The following is a 14,429-nucleotide window of genomic DNA, read 5'->3' on the forward strand; positions in this document are numbered from 1 at the left end:
TGGACTCTCCCTTGCTTGTCTCCATCTCCTCAGGGCTTTGCACAAATGTCAGGCACATAGCAGTTCCCCAGGGAACCCTGTTGAGTTCATGTTGTAACAACAACAACCTCTTGCATATGTCCTTTTCCAGCTTCAAAGGCCTCTTAGATGGCTGTCATCTGATGCCCACAGCAGAAGCATGGTTTGAGGCAGGCAGGTGTGGTGAGGGGGTCAGGTCCTCGCCCCCTGCCACACAGGCTGACCGCCCACATCGTCTCCCTGGAAGTGGGTGGGGATATGCTTGTAATATATTTAGTTCCAAGTGGGAGTCTCTGCAGAGCTCTGATCCCAGGCTTGCTGTTTCACGGGGGATGGGGTGGGGAGGAGGCCAGGAGTTGTTGCTTTCAGGGCTCAGGAGGGAGCTGGGCCAGCTCTGCCTGCCGGTGCCCAGGGTGGGCGTGTTCTCAGGAGCACGAGCCTAGAGCCAGGGGCCTTTCTTCTGTGACACTTCAGTCACCGTGCTGTGCAGGGCACAGAATCCCAAAAACCAGGGAAAAACCCAGAACGAGGGGATGAATGACCAAGTGAACTAGTTCATCCACTCGGAATTATTGGCAACAATCACAAAATAATACTCAAGAGCCAGATGTAGTGCACCCTTACAATCTCAGCACTTGGGAGGTGGAGGCTGGAAGGTCAGGCGTTCAAAGCCATCCTCAGTTACTTCATGAGTTAGAGGACAGCCTGGGCTACATGTGATCCTGCCTCAAAAATGACATTTCAAGAATTGAGGTTGTAAATCAGTGCAAGAACACTTACTAAGGATGTATGTGTGTGTGTGTGTGTGTGGGGGGGGGTGTCTAGGTTCCACCTCCAGTGTGAGGAAATAAAATAAATGAAGTAAAAAACTTGTTGATAAACTACAGATGTCATATGCACAGGACAACAAGGAAAATGTAGATGGCGTCTGTGATGGTACAGACAGTGACTGAGGTGGCTTGAGTTGTAGTTCTGCCGCTTGCTCACTGTGGACTTGGACAACTGAGCCTCTCTGTGTCTCTGTCTTCATGTACAGGAGGCCGACATAAAGGCACCGTTCAAGGGCAGCATTGAGAAGATGCAGTGGGTTACTGTTTGTCAGGGTATGTAAAATAGTTCGCACCACATGCTAAGATTCAGTTATTGTAAGTGGCTTTTGTCATATTTGTTATAACAAATCTCTATAAGAAGAAATAAAGAGGTGGAAGAAAATGTCCACCATATTTTCTCTGGGGTATGGGCTAATATATAGTTTTTGTTCTCTCTCTCTTTTTTTTGAGACAGGGTCTCACTATGTAGACCTGGCAGTCCTGGAACTCTCTATGTAGACCATGCTGGTCATGAACTCATAGAAATCCTCCTGCCTCTGCCTCTCAAGTGCTGGGATTATGTTGAGACAGTTTTATACTCAAGGTTGGTTTGGAAATCTCTGCGTTGCCCAGCTGGCCTGCAACTTTTATTCATTTATTTATTTTAATAAATTCACTTTATTGTGATGAACTCAGCCGTAAAGACATCTCACGGCTAGATGGGACTGAGCAAATGTTTCAGCGGATACTATCCGTTCATTGACTGACTGACTGATTCAGTGTGTGTGCTTGTGCCATTGTGTATGTGTGGAGGTCAGAAGATGACTTTCAGGAGTCAGTTCTCTCCCTCCACCAGGTGGGTTCTGGGGACCTAACTCAGGTTAGTGACGAGCACCCATACCCTCTGAGCCATCTCATTGACCCTTGCCTGGGATTTTTAACCTTCTTGCCCCCTACTTCCCGAATGCTGGACTACATATGTGTGCTGTTCAAATCTTAGATGGTCTTTTAATAAAAAAAAAAAAAACCCAGAGCCAGATATCAGGGTGAAAGCTCAAAGATCAGAGAAGTGGAACATCCAGCCACTGGTTCTTACCTCTATGAGATCCTCAGCCTAAAGAGAGTGAGTTCCTGTTTCCTCACACCTTATACACCTTTCTCTGCCCTGCCGTATTACTTCTTGGGATTAAAAGTTGTGTGTGTGCTTCCCAAGCAAAGGCATGAGATCTCAAGTGCTGGGATTAAAGGTGTGTGTCACCACTGCCTGGCTCTGTTTCTCTCCTATACTGGACCAATCTCATGTAGCCCAGGATGGCCTTGAACTCACAGAGATCCAGATGGATCTCTGCTTCCCAAGTAATAGGATTAAAGGTGTGTGTCACCACTGCCTGTCTATGTCTAAACTAGTGGCTGGCTCTGTCCTCTGATCCTCAGGCAAGTTTATTAGGGTACACAATATATCACCACGTATGTGTACCACAATAACCAGTTTGATCTCTCCCCCAGCCTAAGTATTTTATTTTTTGGAGTGCTGGGGTGGAACCCAGGGTCTCACACACACTGAACAAGTTCTCTGTGCTGAGTTACATCATAGCCCTCTAGATATTTGTTTCTTGTTTTTTCGAGACAGGGTTTCTCTGTATAGCCCTGGCTGTCCTGTAGATATTCTACAGTGAAGGTGTATTGCCTTTATTATCAGGAAGAATAAACTTTATTTGCCCCCAAACAACAGTAGCTGGAACGCAGACTCGGGGTACCCTTTGTTTGGACTTGAGGGGATGTACCTCCACAATTACCACCTGGACTCCCTGGGGACACACCCTGCCAATGTTTTCCTTTCTCAGAATGATGGCTCATGGGTAATCTTTCTTTAAACAGTCCAGGCTGTGCCTTCCATCTTTCATCTGCTACTTTAATAATTTTATATGATGCCTATTGAAACAAATAGCCAAGCTGTTTAAATACCCACAGCCATAAACTGTCACCACCTGATGACGATGACAGGTCCCCAGGCGGGCCACATCAGAAATGAAACTAAATCACTCTGACCACTGCTGTCATCACACTTCCAGGATCCAGGGAGACAAGGGCATTGACAGAGAAGGAAACGCCAACTGCTGTGGCAGCAGTTCCGACTTCCTCAGTTGGCTTGTCAGGCTGCCAGCCTGCCGGTGAAAGCCAGCCAGCTGGTCAGCTGGCCAGAAAATGGCTGTGCCAAGCACATAGTAGGCATGTAATGACGCCTCATCAAGTCCAACTGGAATTTTGTCCCTTGCAGCCAGTGCATCTGAGTCTGTCCTGGGGGGTGGGGTCCGGGTTGAGGTAAGGGCAGAGATGCTGGCAGGCGGGCCTCACCTCCAAGGCGTTAATGCCATTTGATCCTTTCAGATTGATTGTTTGTAAAGGATTTATTTTTATTAAGTTATATGTAGGTGTGTGTATCTGCATGTGGGCATGTGCCCACGAGAGCAGGTACCCTAGGTTGCCCGGAGCAGGTACTTGAGATGGCCAGGAGCCTGAGTTGCAGGCAGTTGCGAGCCACGTGACCTGGGTGCTGGGAATTGAACTCCAGTACTCTGGAACAGCAGCAAGTGCTCTTAACTCTTAACTCAAGCCCTCTCTCTAGCCCTGCCCCTTTAGATCCTTTTTTTTCCCTGGGGCTTCTGTGATTTCTGAGGCTTTTGGTGGCCCCTGGGCAAGGGGTCTGCATCGGTTTTCATCACCTGTCTTGAGATATCACTTTAAATGGCCATAATGACAGTTATTGTTAAGGTCTAACCACAGTCTGTCTCCCTCCTTTAAGGGTTTTTTTTTTTTTAATCTTGTTTTGTTTGGAAACAAGATATTTGCCTTGTAGCCCAGGCTGGCTTTGAACTCCTGTGCACAATACTGGCCCTGACTCTTGAGTTAGCTAGGGTTACAGATTTGTGCACCATGGCTGGGTACCCCTTTCCTAATTTTTCGTTCATCCATCTATCTATCCACCCATGCATACATGTATACATCCATTTTCTTGCATTGTATGTATGCATTCCCCCATTGACCCATCCATGTATCAATCCATCCGTGAATCCATTCACTCATCCATCTGCCAATGAATCCATCCACCTACTGACCCATTCATTTTCCATGTATACATGGTTACAGTCATGAATTTGTCCATATATATATTCATCTATCCATAGATGCATCCATCCATCCATCCATCCATCCATCCATCCATCCATCCATCCATCCATCCATCCACCCATCCACTGTCAACAGTAATCTGTTGGTACATAAGTAGCCTCTAGGGCTATATTGTCTGATCTTTGAGTCACCTCTGGTCTGAGAAGCAGGCAGGTGACCAGACACTGAACTCATAGAACAAGTTCTGTACACTCTGGACACAGAGAGGAGGGATTACATACCCATCAGGAGCTTTCTGTACAAAGTATCATGTGGGGCTGTATGATTGGTTCAGTGGTTAAAAGCACTTGCTCCTCTTCCAGAGGACCCAAGTTCGGTTCCCAGAACCTACGCTGGGTAGCTTACAACCAACCACATGCAACTCTATCACCTGGAGATCTGACACCCTCTTCTGGCCTCTGAGAATTACCCACACATGCCTGAGAATACATGCATACAGACACATATACACAACTATAGATAAAATTTAAAAATTTAGTGCTCTTCCAGTGGCCGGGTTGCTGGCTTCCTATACTGGGTGGGTGCCAGCACCATGGCCTACCTGGCCCCTCGGGCTTCATACTCGCTCTTTCAGGGCCTTCCAGGTGTGGTGCGTGGGCAACGAGGCCTGGGCTGGCCCGCAGCTCAGAGAATAGGCAGTTGTTACAGATGGCACTGATGGGATTGGAAAATAACTTGCAGAAGAGTTAGCAAAGCGTGGAATGAAGGTTGTCCTAATCAGCAGGTCCCAGGATAAACTGAATCAGGTTTCCAGCGCAATCAAAGGTAAATTCAAAGTAGAAACAAGGACCATTGCTGTTGACTTTACATTGGATGATATTTATGATAAAATTAAGACAGGCATGGCCGGTCTTGAAATCGGTGTTTTAGTGAACAACATGGGGATATCATACGAGTATCTGGAATACTTTTTGGAAATTCCTGACTTTGCAATACCATCAGGAAACTGATGAATATTAATGTTCTTTCTGTTTGCAAGGTGACATCCTTGGTGCTGTCGTGCATGATAGAAAGATCTAAAGGGGCGATTCTCAACATCTCATCTGCCAGTGGCATGCTCCCGCATCCTCTTCCTACTCTACAACTGAGACTTTTGTAGATTTCTTCTCTCAGTGCCTCCGTGAGGAGTATAAGAACAAGGGTATCTTTGTGCAGAGTGTCCTGCCATACTTTGTAGCTACAAAACAGGTAAAAATAAGCAAGCTGACTTTGGATAAGCCCTCTGCAGAGATTTTTGTGAAGTCTGCAATTAAAACAGTAGGTTTGCAGTCCCAAACCATTGGGTATGTGATCCATACACTCATGGGTTCAATGAACTCAATCTTGCCTCATTGGATTTTTAAAAAAATAACCATGGGTTTCAATATGTTCAACCAGACAGTGAACTCACAGGACAGGTTCTGGACACTCTGGACACAGAGAGGAGGGATTACATACCCATCAGAAATCTCACAGATAGCTGCAGGAGCTTTCTGTACAAAGTATCATGTGGGGCTGTATGATTGTTTCAGTGGTTAAAAGTACTTGCTCCTCTTCCAGAGAACCCAAGTTCGATTCCCAGAACCTACACTGGGTAGCTTACAACCAACCACATGTAACTCCATCACCTGGGGATCTGACACCCAGTCGATAGCGAGTCCTTGCAGAATCACTATCTGAAGAAAACCAGGAAGAACTAAGTGTTCATGAGTCATTGAGCCCCTTGGCCTGATCCTTGGGCCTGTACACGTTCACCCAGGGCACCTGATGCTTGGACCTGTACAAGTTCACACAGGGTACCTGCCTGTCCTCAGAGTCTCCACTGTTATTTCAGTAATTACTAACATGGCCAAATGTTGGCATAATTGTAGGAAAACAAACTCCTTTTAGAGGCTTTTAAAAACATATTCTGGATATAACCAGAAGTAACTTGAAGTTTAATGCAAATGCTCTTGCCAAATGTGTGGGAACACTTTGACAGAAAGGAACAAATCCCAGAATGACAGAAGTAGACATAGAACCCCTCTGGCCCAGAATGCCAATGGCCACCTTAGATATTGTCTGGAACCTACTATAAGTGTAATGGCTAGCTACTTTTTTGTTGTTTAACATTAGAGGGAACGGGGCTTAGATGATTTGTTATGGGTGGATACAGTGCAGTTTACATAGATTAAGGTTTTCTAAATATATGTTCCAGCTTATGTATTTATATGGAACCGTTCTCAAAAGTAGCTAATGACATAAAGAGAATCGAAATACAGAGTGTTTTTCTGACACATAGCTCAACAAATGTTAACCTCGTAACACGTCTTTTCTGTTCAAAGGTACGTAAATACTGAACACTATATAGTATGATTGAAATGTAAAGGCAAGTGGGCCAAAGTGTACGTCAAGACCAACAACATCCTGTGGTACCACTGGGATCCAGGAAAGCAGCCTGTGTGGACCCCCAGCTTTCTTTATGTCTGCACAGCACCCCAACAGACTCCTGTGGTAGTGATGGGTCATGAAAATAACATTATTCTAAGCTGGTGTCCCATTAGAATTCATAGATATGCTTTTAATAAAAAATGATGTAACCATACCAAAAAATTTAAAAATTTAAGTATCATGCTGGGGAGGAGGGAGGGGGTGGGAAAGGGGAGGATAGAGCCAGGTTCCAGTTGGACAGGCCTGGTTCGGATCTCAGCAAAGCTCTTGCTGGTTCCACGTTCTTGGTCTAGCCTTTAGCAGTTTCTGAACTTCCTGTCCTCATCAGCTGGGTAGAGATGGGGTGCCTTCATGCAGGGCAGCAGAAGGGTTACCTGAATCTACCAAGCACCAGGTGCATATCAGAGTCACCCCAGGAACACTAAGTGCTGGCCACCAGATGTCCTCTTTTACAGAGGCAGAGACCCAGGTGACTGAGGAAGCAGCTGCGGCCCTGGGCTGTGACAGGTGTCTAGGGGACACAGCATACTACCACAGTGGCCTAAGATTGATTGGCCTTTGGTTGTCCTCCCCTGGGTCTAATTATCGAGGACCTTATAGGGAGGTATTCTAAGATTTCATCCACGCTGATCCATCACCACTGCCAAATACCCCTTCCTTCTTCCCCCAAGGAATTTGGTAATGTACTTGTGAGATCGTAGTGTTCCCACCCTGCAGGTGTGCTTTGGCCTCCCCAGCCTGCTTCCTGCAACTTGGAATATGCAGAAAAAGATGAACTTTCCTTACCTCTTGTGCACTCATTCACACATACACTCACTCAGCAGGCCTTTGGCTCCTCCCATGTCTAAGTCCGATGTGCAATGGGTGTTACCAGTGACCGAGGCTCTAGGTTCTCCTCACCCACAGGTCTTCCCACAGCCTCAACAGGCTTAGATCAGCAACAGGGTAAGGAGTGGAGCTTGGTGGCAAGAGTATCTGCTTACAAAGTGCATCCCCGCTTGTTGCATCTGTGCCCCAGGACGTCAACGGGTCCCAACCTTCTTGGGCTGTTGGAGTGGGGGGACTCTGGAGAGCTGCAGAAGAAACTGGGGTTCATTTTGAAGTTATGACTTTGTAGGTGATGGATCAGGTAATGGGTGGGGGGGCTACTGTGTAGGGTAGGACTGGAAGGCGAAACCTGGGGGAAAAAATCAGAGGAAAGACTTGGGGCTGGGTGTGTGGCTCAGTGGTAGAGTGCATGCCTGGCCCATCTAGGCTCTGGGTACCGCCTCAAGTGTCCTGAAAAGCGAAACTCAAAACTCAGAGGAAAGACTGGGAGTCAGAAGAGGTCCACACTGGAGAGGAGGGAAAGGGGGCTGCAGTAGGCGAAGAAGAGGAGATTGGGGACCCGCAGCTGAGTACGGGTGACCTTGGTCATGGCTGACTCTCTCCACAAAGCAGAAACCAGATCCTAGGGAGGAAGGAGCAGGGGGCACAGGAACCATAGGCGTTCTTTGGAGGGGATGGCCAGTGAGAGGAAGGGATGCTCATGAGCTAGGGCCAGCTTGGGGAACTGCTTTGGGAAGGATGCCGTTTGAAGCAGGTAGGAGTGGATTTCCTTGGGGGCTGTGTACCTACCAGGCAAGTACACAGCCTGTAGGAGATTGATCTTTTTCTTCCCGAGTGGCTCCTTAGTCAGCAGAGTGCCAGCTAATAGTACTCATAACTATTGAGCACCCAACTGTGTGCCAGATGCTGTTTGGAGTACTGGGGAAGGGCAGCTGGGACCTTTGTCATCAGGAGTACCATGAGTGTGCTAGCTAGAAAGGCGGGGCTCTGCTGAGGGCTGAGGTGGAGGCAGTGTCTCTGGCCTCCATCTGCCCTGTGGTGTCACCACAGGTGGGGCAGGATCAGGGCTTTTCTATGGGCTGACTGAAGTGTGCAACTGGTGGGAGGCTATGCAGGCTGCTGCCTCTGTGTCTGGGGTTGGGGCGGGGTAGGTGCAGTTCATCAGGGAAGGAAAGTTGGGTGTGGGAGGAGAAGGAAAAATGGGCCTCTAGTTTGCTTCTCTGTTGCTGTGATAAACCCTGACCCAAAGCGACGTGTGTGTGTGTGTGTGTGTGTGTGTGTGTGTGTGTGTGTGTGTGCGCGCGCGCGCGCGCGCGCGCGCGCGGGGCGGTATTTGGCTCACAATCTGTCATCAGAAGCCAAGGCAGGAAATCAAGGGAGGAGCCTGGAGGCAGGAACTGAAGCAAAGGCCACAGGTCCGCTTGCCTAGGGATGGTACCGCCCACAGTGGTCTGGGCCCTTCCACATCACACACATATGGACACAGGCCAATCTGAGGGAGGCAATCCAGGTTTCTTCTTCCCAGGTATTTCTAGGTCTGAGTCACACAGACAAAAGCTCCCCAACAACTAACGAGAACCTCCTGCACATGACCTCCGACCTCGATGCCCAGGGCGACCTGCTGGAGAGGCTGGCGCGCCCTTCATCACAGAGCTCCACATTCTCACCCCGGGCTGGAGAAATGGAAAGGAAAGATCGCTGATGCGGGGGAGGGGGCATTCGCCTGTCACCACCAAGATGGGCCAGCAGGGCAGTGATGAGGGCCCTATGTGCAAACACACAGCAGTTGCGGCTTCCCTTTCCTTCCTAATCTCACACAAATGCATCTTGCTGCACCCTCTCCCTCCAGCCCGAGCCGCCCCAGCACCACCCAGGGAAGAGTATTTGGGGAATGTGATTCCAGCTCTGTTAGTTTACTACACTCTCGGATTGCTGCGCAATTCCAGCCCAGAGTTGGGGGGATGGGTCACGTGGCCTGTGGCGACAGGGGTGGGTGTTACTTTAGAACAGGTGGCCAGGGAAAGCCCCTTTTGGAAGTGGCTTTTGCAACAAGACCTTGGGAAGAGAGTTGGCGTGTTTTGGGGACCAGAAGGAACTGGGTGGCGGCGGCGGCGGCTGGGGCTTGGACTTAGGCGAAGACAGAAAGGGAATCTGAGTGGGCAACGGGAGCCTAGCAGGCAGCATCTCACAGGCCAGTCCAGGGAGTTGGATTCAGTTCTGGCTGTAGCGGGGTGAGTTCACCGCAGGCTGGCTGCAGTACCATATTTCTGAAGTTCATCTGTGCTACTGGGTAGAGCAGAGGGTGCTAGGGGGAGACTGGAAACAGGGTGCCCAGATGTGGGCACTTCAAAGGTGATGTGAGTCACTTCAAAGGTGACTCAGATTGAGGTAGATCTATGAAGAGAGGAAATCAAAGGACCTCTCAGCTTGGGGGAGGGGCTAGGGATACAGCTCAGTTGGTAGAGTGCTTGTCTACAGCATGCACGAAACTTAGGGTTCAATTCCCAACACTACATAACCCAAGGATAGTAATGCATGCCTGTAATTTCAACACTTAATGGGGATGGAGGCAGGGGGATCAGGAGTTCAAGGTCATGCTCAGATATGTAGTGAGCTCTAGGCTAGCCGCCTGGGTAACATGTAAGACTCTGTTTCAAAACCAAACAGCAAAGAGACAGTTTTAGTCTTAAACTCCTTTGATATCTGCTTCTGAGAAAGCCTGTCCCACCCGCTGTGGCCTCTGCCCTCTGTGCAGTGAGAATCCATCGTCTGTAATTTCTCCAATATCCAGGCTGATGGCACTGCCCCCCCCCCAAACTGTTCCCAGCCTTGGGGCTTCTGACAGCTTGGCCCCTCCAGCAACTTGTGCCTTTACGATGGGCCAGATGCACTTGGTTCTCCTCAAAGGTCCTGCCGTGATGAGAGACAGAGAGAGGCAATAATAAGAGCAAGAAGCAGCCTGGGGGGGGGGGGGCAGCGGGGAGAGATTTCTTTCCTCCCAATCTTACAAGTTCCTCTCAGCTCCAAAGCCACAGAGAGTTCTCTGAGAACAAATGAGTAATAACCCAGCCAGAAACACCTTCCTCGGAGCAGAGGGAGAAGACGGGAGGGATTCTGGGTTTGATTAGAATTTGACTTCCAACCTGCAACCTCCCTGGTGCCAACCTCCCACGCTCACCTCCCCAGCAGAGCTTCGCTGCCCAGAGGCACAGAGAGCTGGCAAGTGGGAGCAGGGGGGCCGTAGACTCCCGAAGCTTCTGGAGGGCCTCTAAGTGGCAGGAATGGGGAGGAGGTGACTCCTCCACCTGCTTCTCCAAAGAAGGGGGCTACAGGGGCATCTTGTAGGGGCTTAGGCTCTGTTTATGGCTAGAGCAAGTGGGCAAGCTTGGTGCAGTTTGCTGTGTGGTCTGAGGTAGCCTCTGGAACACCCCCTTTTCCTTTCTCTCTCTGTCTCTGTCTCTGTCTCTCTCTCTCCAGTGTCTTATATAGCCTGTAACTCACTATGTAGCCAAGGCTGGCTTTGTGCCCCACCACGCCAAGCTTACCTTCCTCTGGTTGGCATGGGACAGGAAAGGGACCAGGGATGAGGCTGAAGTGTCCAGACTTTGGGGCAAGGGCTCGCTCCTTCAGGACCACCTCTATAGTACTGGGGCAGCCCATTCCAGATTCTTTTCTCTCCCTGACCCTCTGACGTTCACACCATCATTTGTTCCCTCACTGGCTGTTAGTCCCAGGTGCATGTGGGATGCTGTGTCAGGGTAAAGAGGGATCAAGGGCCTCAAGAATGACAGTTTTTATATCACGCTCCTTTGATCCTGCTTCTGGAAATGGCTGTCCGTTCCCTAGTGGCTCCTGCCCTCACAAAGCCTCCAGGTTATTAGGAGAGAGGCAAGCACAGGTTACTGGGAACACTGGGGACACTCAGAGGAGGCTTCCCAAGGAAGCTGCTGTCTAAGCTGGGGCCCCATGCTGGTTAGTTTATTTTTATTTTTTATTTTTGGTCAATGTGATGCTAGCTAGGGTCATCTGGGAATAGGGAACCTCGATTGAGAAAATGCTTCCATTAGATTGGCCTGCAGGCACATCTGTGGGGGCATTTTCTTGATGAATGATGGATGTGAGAAGACGCAGTCCACTGTGGAAAGTGCACCCTGGGTGGGTGGGTGGGTGGTCCTGGATTATATAAACACAGCAAGCCGAGGAAGCCGTGAGAAGCTGGTAGGTAAACATGGTCTCGGCTTCAATTCTGACTTCAGGTTCCTGCCCTGAGTTCCTGCTCTGACTTCCCTCAGTGATTGACTATGATCAATCGGGACGTAAGCCAAATAAACCCTTTCCTCTCCAGGCTGTTTTGGACATCATGCCTATCACAGCAACAGAAAGCAAACAGACAGGTCCAGAGAGTGACTAGGCAGTGAGGAGGAGCCGCAGTGAAGGAAGAGAGTGTGGTCTGTAGGGAGGAGACACGAGAGCACTCAGGCTTGGTGGGAGTGAAAGGTGGTGGTATGATGGGAAGGGGGCGGTCTATGTGGGTGGAGGTGAGTTTACACGTCATCATTCAGAGTCCCCAGTGGTCTCAGTGGCGTCTCTCTAGGAAGGTATCTATGGTCAGGGATGTCACAGGGCTTTGGGTGCCTCCGTGACATTCAGGTCTTTGATGCCTCCATTCCCAGGGTGCCATTTTTCTACTCCCCGAAAGTAGACACGATCATGTTTAGAAGGTGTGTGAAGGGCACTAGACTCCCCTGGCTTGCATTGAGGGCTTCAGCAGAGACAGACCTTGTCTCTCTAACAGTGTCTCGATGCTGGAGTTGGCTGATGACGGGAAGCGAGCACCTGACCGCGGCGAGCTGGTTGGCCGTCTCTGCAGCTCTCGAGGGCAGGGGGATTAGGATGGTCAGACTTGGACCTCGTGGTGAAGAGGCCTGAGGACTGCAGTCAGCCCGGGATAGGTCTGGTTTCCCAGTGCTGCCCCCCGTGCACGAGCTGTGCATCCTTGGGAAAGTCAACTGAGCTCTTTGAGCTTCAGCCGCTTGGTTTGTAAAATGTTAGTAGCATCTGCTTCCCAAGGTGACGCTGCTGCTGGTTCTGACTGAAGCGGTGGTGGTGGTGGTGATGGTGGTGGTGGTGATGGTGGTGGTGGTGGTAGCAGTGATAATGAAGGTGGCGAGGAGGATGATGTTGCATGATGGTGATGACAGTGATGATGGTTAGGGTGGTGGTTGTGGTGGACGATGGTAATGTTTGTGGTAGTGGTGATGCTTGTGGTGGTGGTGATGATGGTGATAGTGGTGGTAGTGATGATGGTGATGGTAATGGTCATGTGGTGCTGCCGCCGATGGTGGTGGGTTAGGGAAGGTGATGATGATGGTGACAGTGACCGTGGCGATGAGGGGGAGGTGGAGATGATATTACCTATTTTTTATTAGGTTCAGCATCTTTTTAGTGGATGGTGCTGTACACTGCGGAAGTCCCCCATCAGGAATGAAGCACACACCCCACAGTTCCCAGGCTTGTTGTCTCCCTGGAGTTGTCTTTGGCCAAAGTCAAGATCACATGCTTTGCCTGAGCAGTTCTGCCCCAAGCTCATTTGCAGCATGGCAGAGAAATCCCAAGTGTCCCTCTGCCTAGTCCTGCTCCCCTACCCGTCATAAGTGCTCTCCAAGAGCCCTCTATGAGCCTTCTGTGTGCTGATGACATCTCGGGTAGCCTTTAGCCTATTCAATGACATTTGACAGAGACACGGTGATTAAATCACGAACCCGTGTAAACCATGGAGTGAAGAGCTTCAAATCTGTTTGCAGCTGCACCGGGAGGAGCCGACCGAACCTGGATTTGAACACAGGGCACCTGACCGGAGAACCCCAGCTCCTAGCCGCCATGTGGGGCTCAGCCAGTGACAGGCAGTCAGCAAAGGGTGACCAGTTAAACATCCTTTCCTACTTCAGGGATTTTAGTTGAGGGTGACTCTGTGGATCCCTGCCATGTTCCCTGAGGACCGGTGTCCTCCAGTCATGCCAGTAGCCAAGACAGTAGCTGCAGGCAGCGGCATCTTCATGCTCCTCCCAGCATGTGAGCATCTCAGTGGAAAACAACACCTCCCTCAGCCGCCCACTCCGCAGCTGCTACTCAAACACCATTGTTACCACCATGGGGTGTCTGGGGGTGGGTGTCATCGCCTGTGCGCGGTCTCACATGTGGATAGAGCAGCTGGGGAACCTGCTGGGGGTTCTTACCCTCACTTAGATCCTTGGGTGATCCCAGACCCTGCAGGACTCAGGTTTCTGGCCAGGCCTGAGCTGAGGCAGGTCGAGTCCTCCCTGGAACAAGACTGGGCTCTCGTCTTAATGTCCCCCCTGGCCCAGGAGCACTCTCCTTGCTTCTCTGGGCCCCGGTTTTCCTTCTAAAGATAGCAGCCAGTGGGCTTCTGGAGCCTTCCAGAGGTGGTGTGTGGAGCTCATCTCCATGTGGGTTCCCAAAGGGCTTGAGTCATCTTCTCTCACCTGAGAATGGGCTCAGAGCTCTACAGCTGTATCCACCTGCACAGACATGGTCTCATTTAGCTCCGCGACCATATGTGGAGGCCAACAGTGTCACCCTCCTGGATAAAACAAGGCACAGAAACTAGAAACGCCCTTCCTTAACTTCCGTCCAGTCTTTGGAAAACTCGTTTAGGGGCTAGAGAGGTGGCTCAGGTGGTACAGCCTTGGCAGCCTGAGGGTCTGAGTTCAGATGCTCAGCACTTACATGAAAGCCAGGCAGAATGGCACGCGCTGTGGTCCCAGCGCCGGGCAGATGGACACAGGAAGGTGCTTGGGGCTTGCTGGCCAGCCCGTCTAGCTGAATTGGTGAGTTATAGGCTCAGCAAAGAACCTTGTCTCAAAAAACAGGGTGGAGAATAACCAAAAAAGATGCCTAACATTGACCTCTGGCCTCCACACACATGCATACGTGTGTACATGCATCCTCCTACAAACACACACACACACACACACACACCACGTAATAAAAATACATACGATTTTCTTTTTTTAAATGATTCCTTATTTATTTATTTATTTATTTATTTATTTATTTATTTATTTATTTATTTATTTATTTTACATGCATTGGTATTTTGCCTGCATATTTGTCTGTGTGGGGGTGTTGAATCCACTGGAACTGGAGTTACAGATA

General features: G+C 49.7%; 1 pseudogene; it reads left to right on the plus strand.

Moving 5' to 3' along the window:
• The first annotated feature begins 939 nt into the window (after window positions 1-939).
• On the plus strand, window positions 940-6,574 carry LOC102918683 (very-long-chain 3-oxoacyl-CoA reductase-like; annotated as a pseudogene).
• The last annotated feature ends 7,855 nt before the right edge of the window (window positions 6,575-14,429 follow it).

Source organism: Peromyscus maniculatus, chromosome 2, assembly GCF_049852395.1.
Source record: "Peromyscus maniculatus bairdii isolate BWxNUB_F1_BW_parent chromosome 2, HU_Pman_BW_mat_3.1, whole genome shotgun sequence".
In the NCBI taxonomy this organism is placed as follows: domain Eukaryota; kingdom Metazoa; phylum Chordata; class Mammalia; order Rodentia; family Cricetidae; genus Peromyscus; species Peromyscus maniculatus.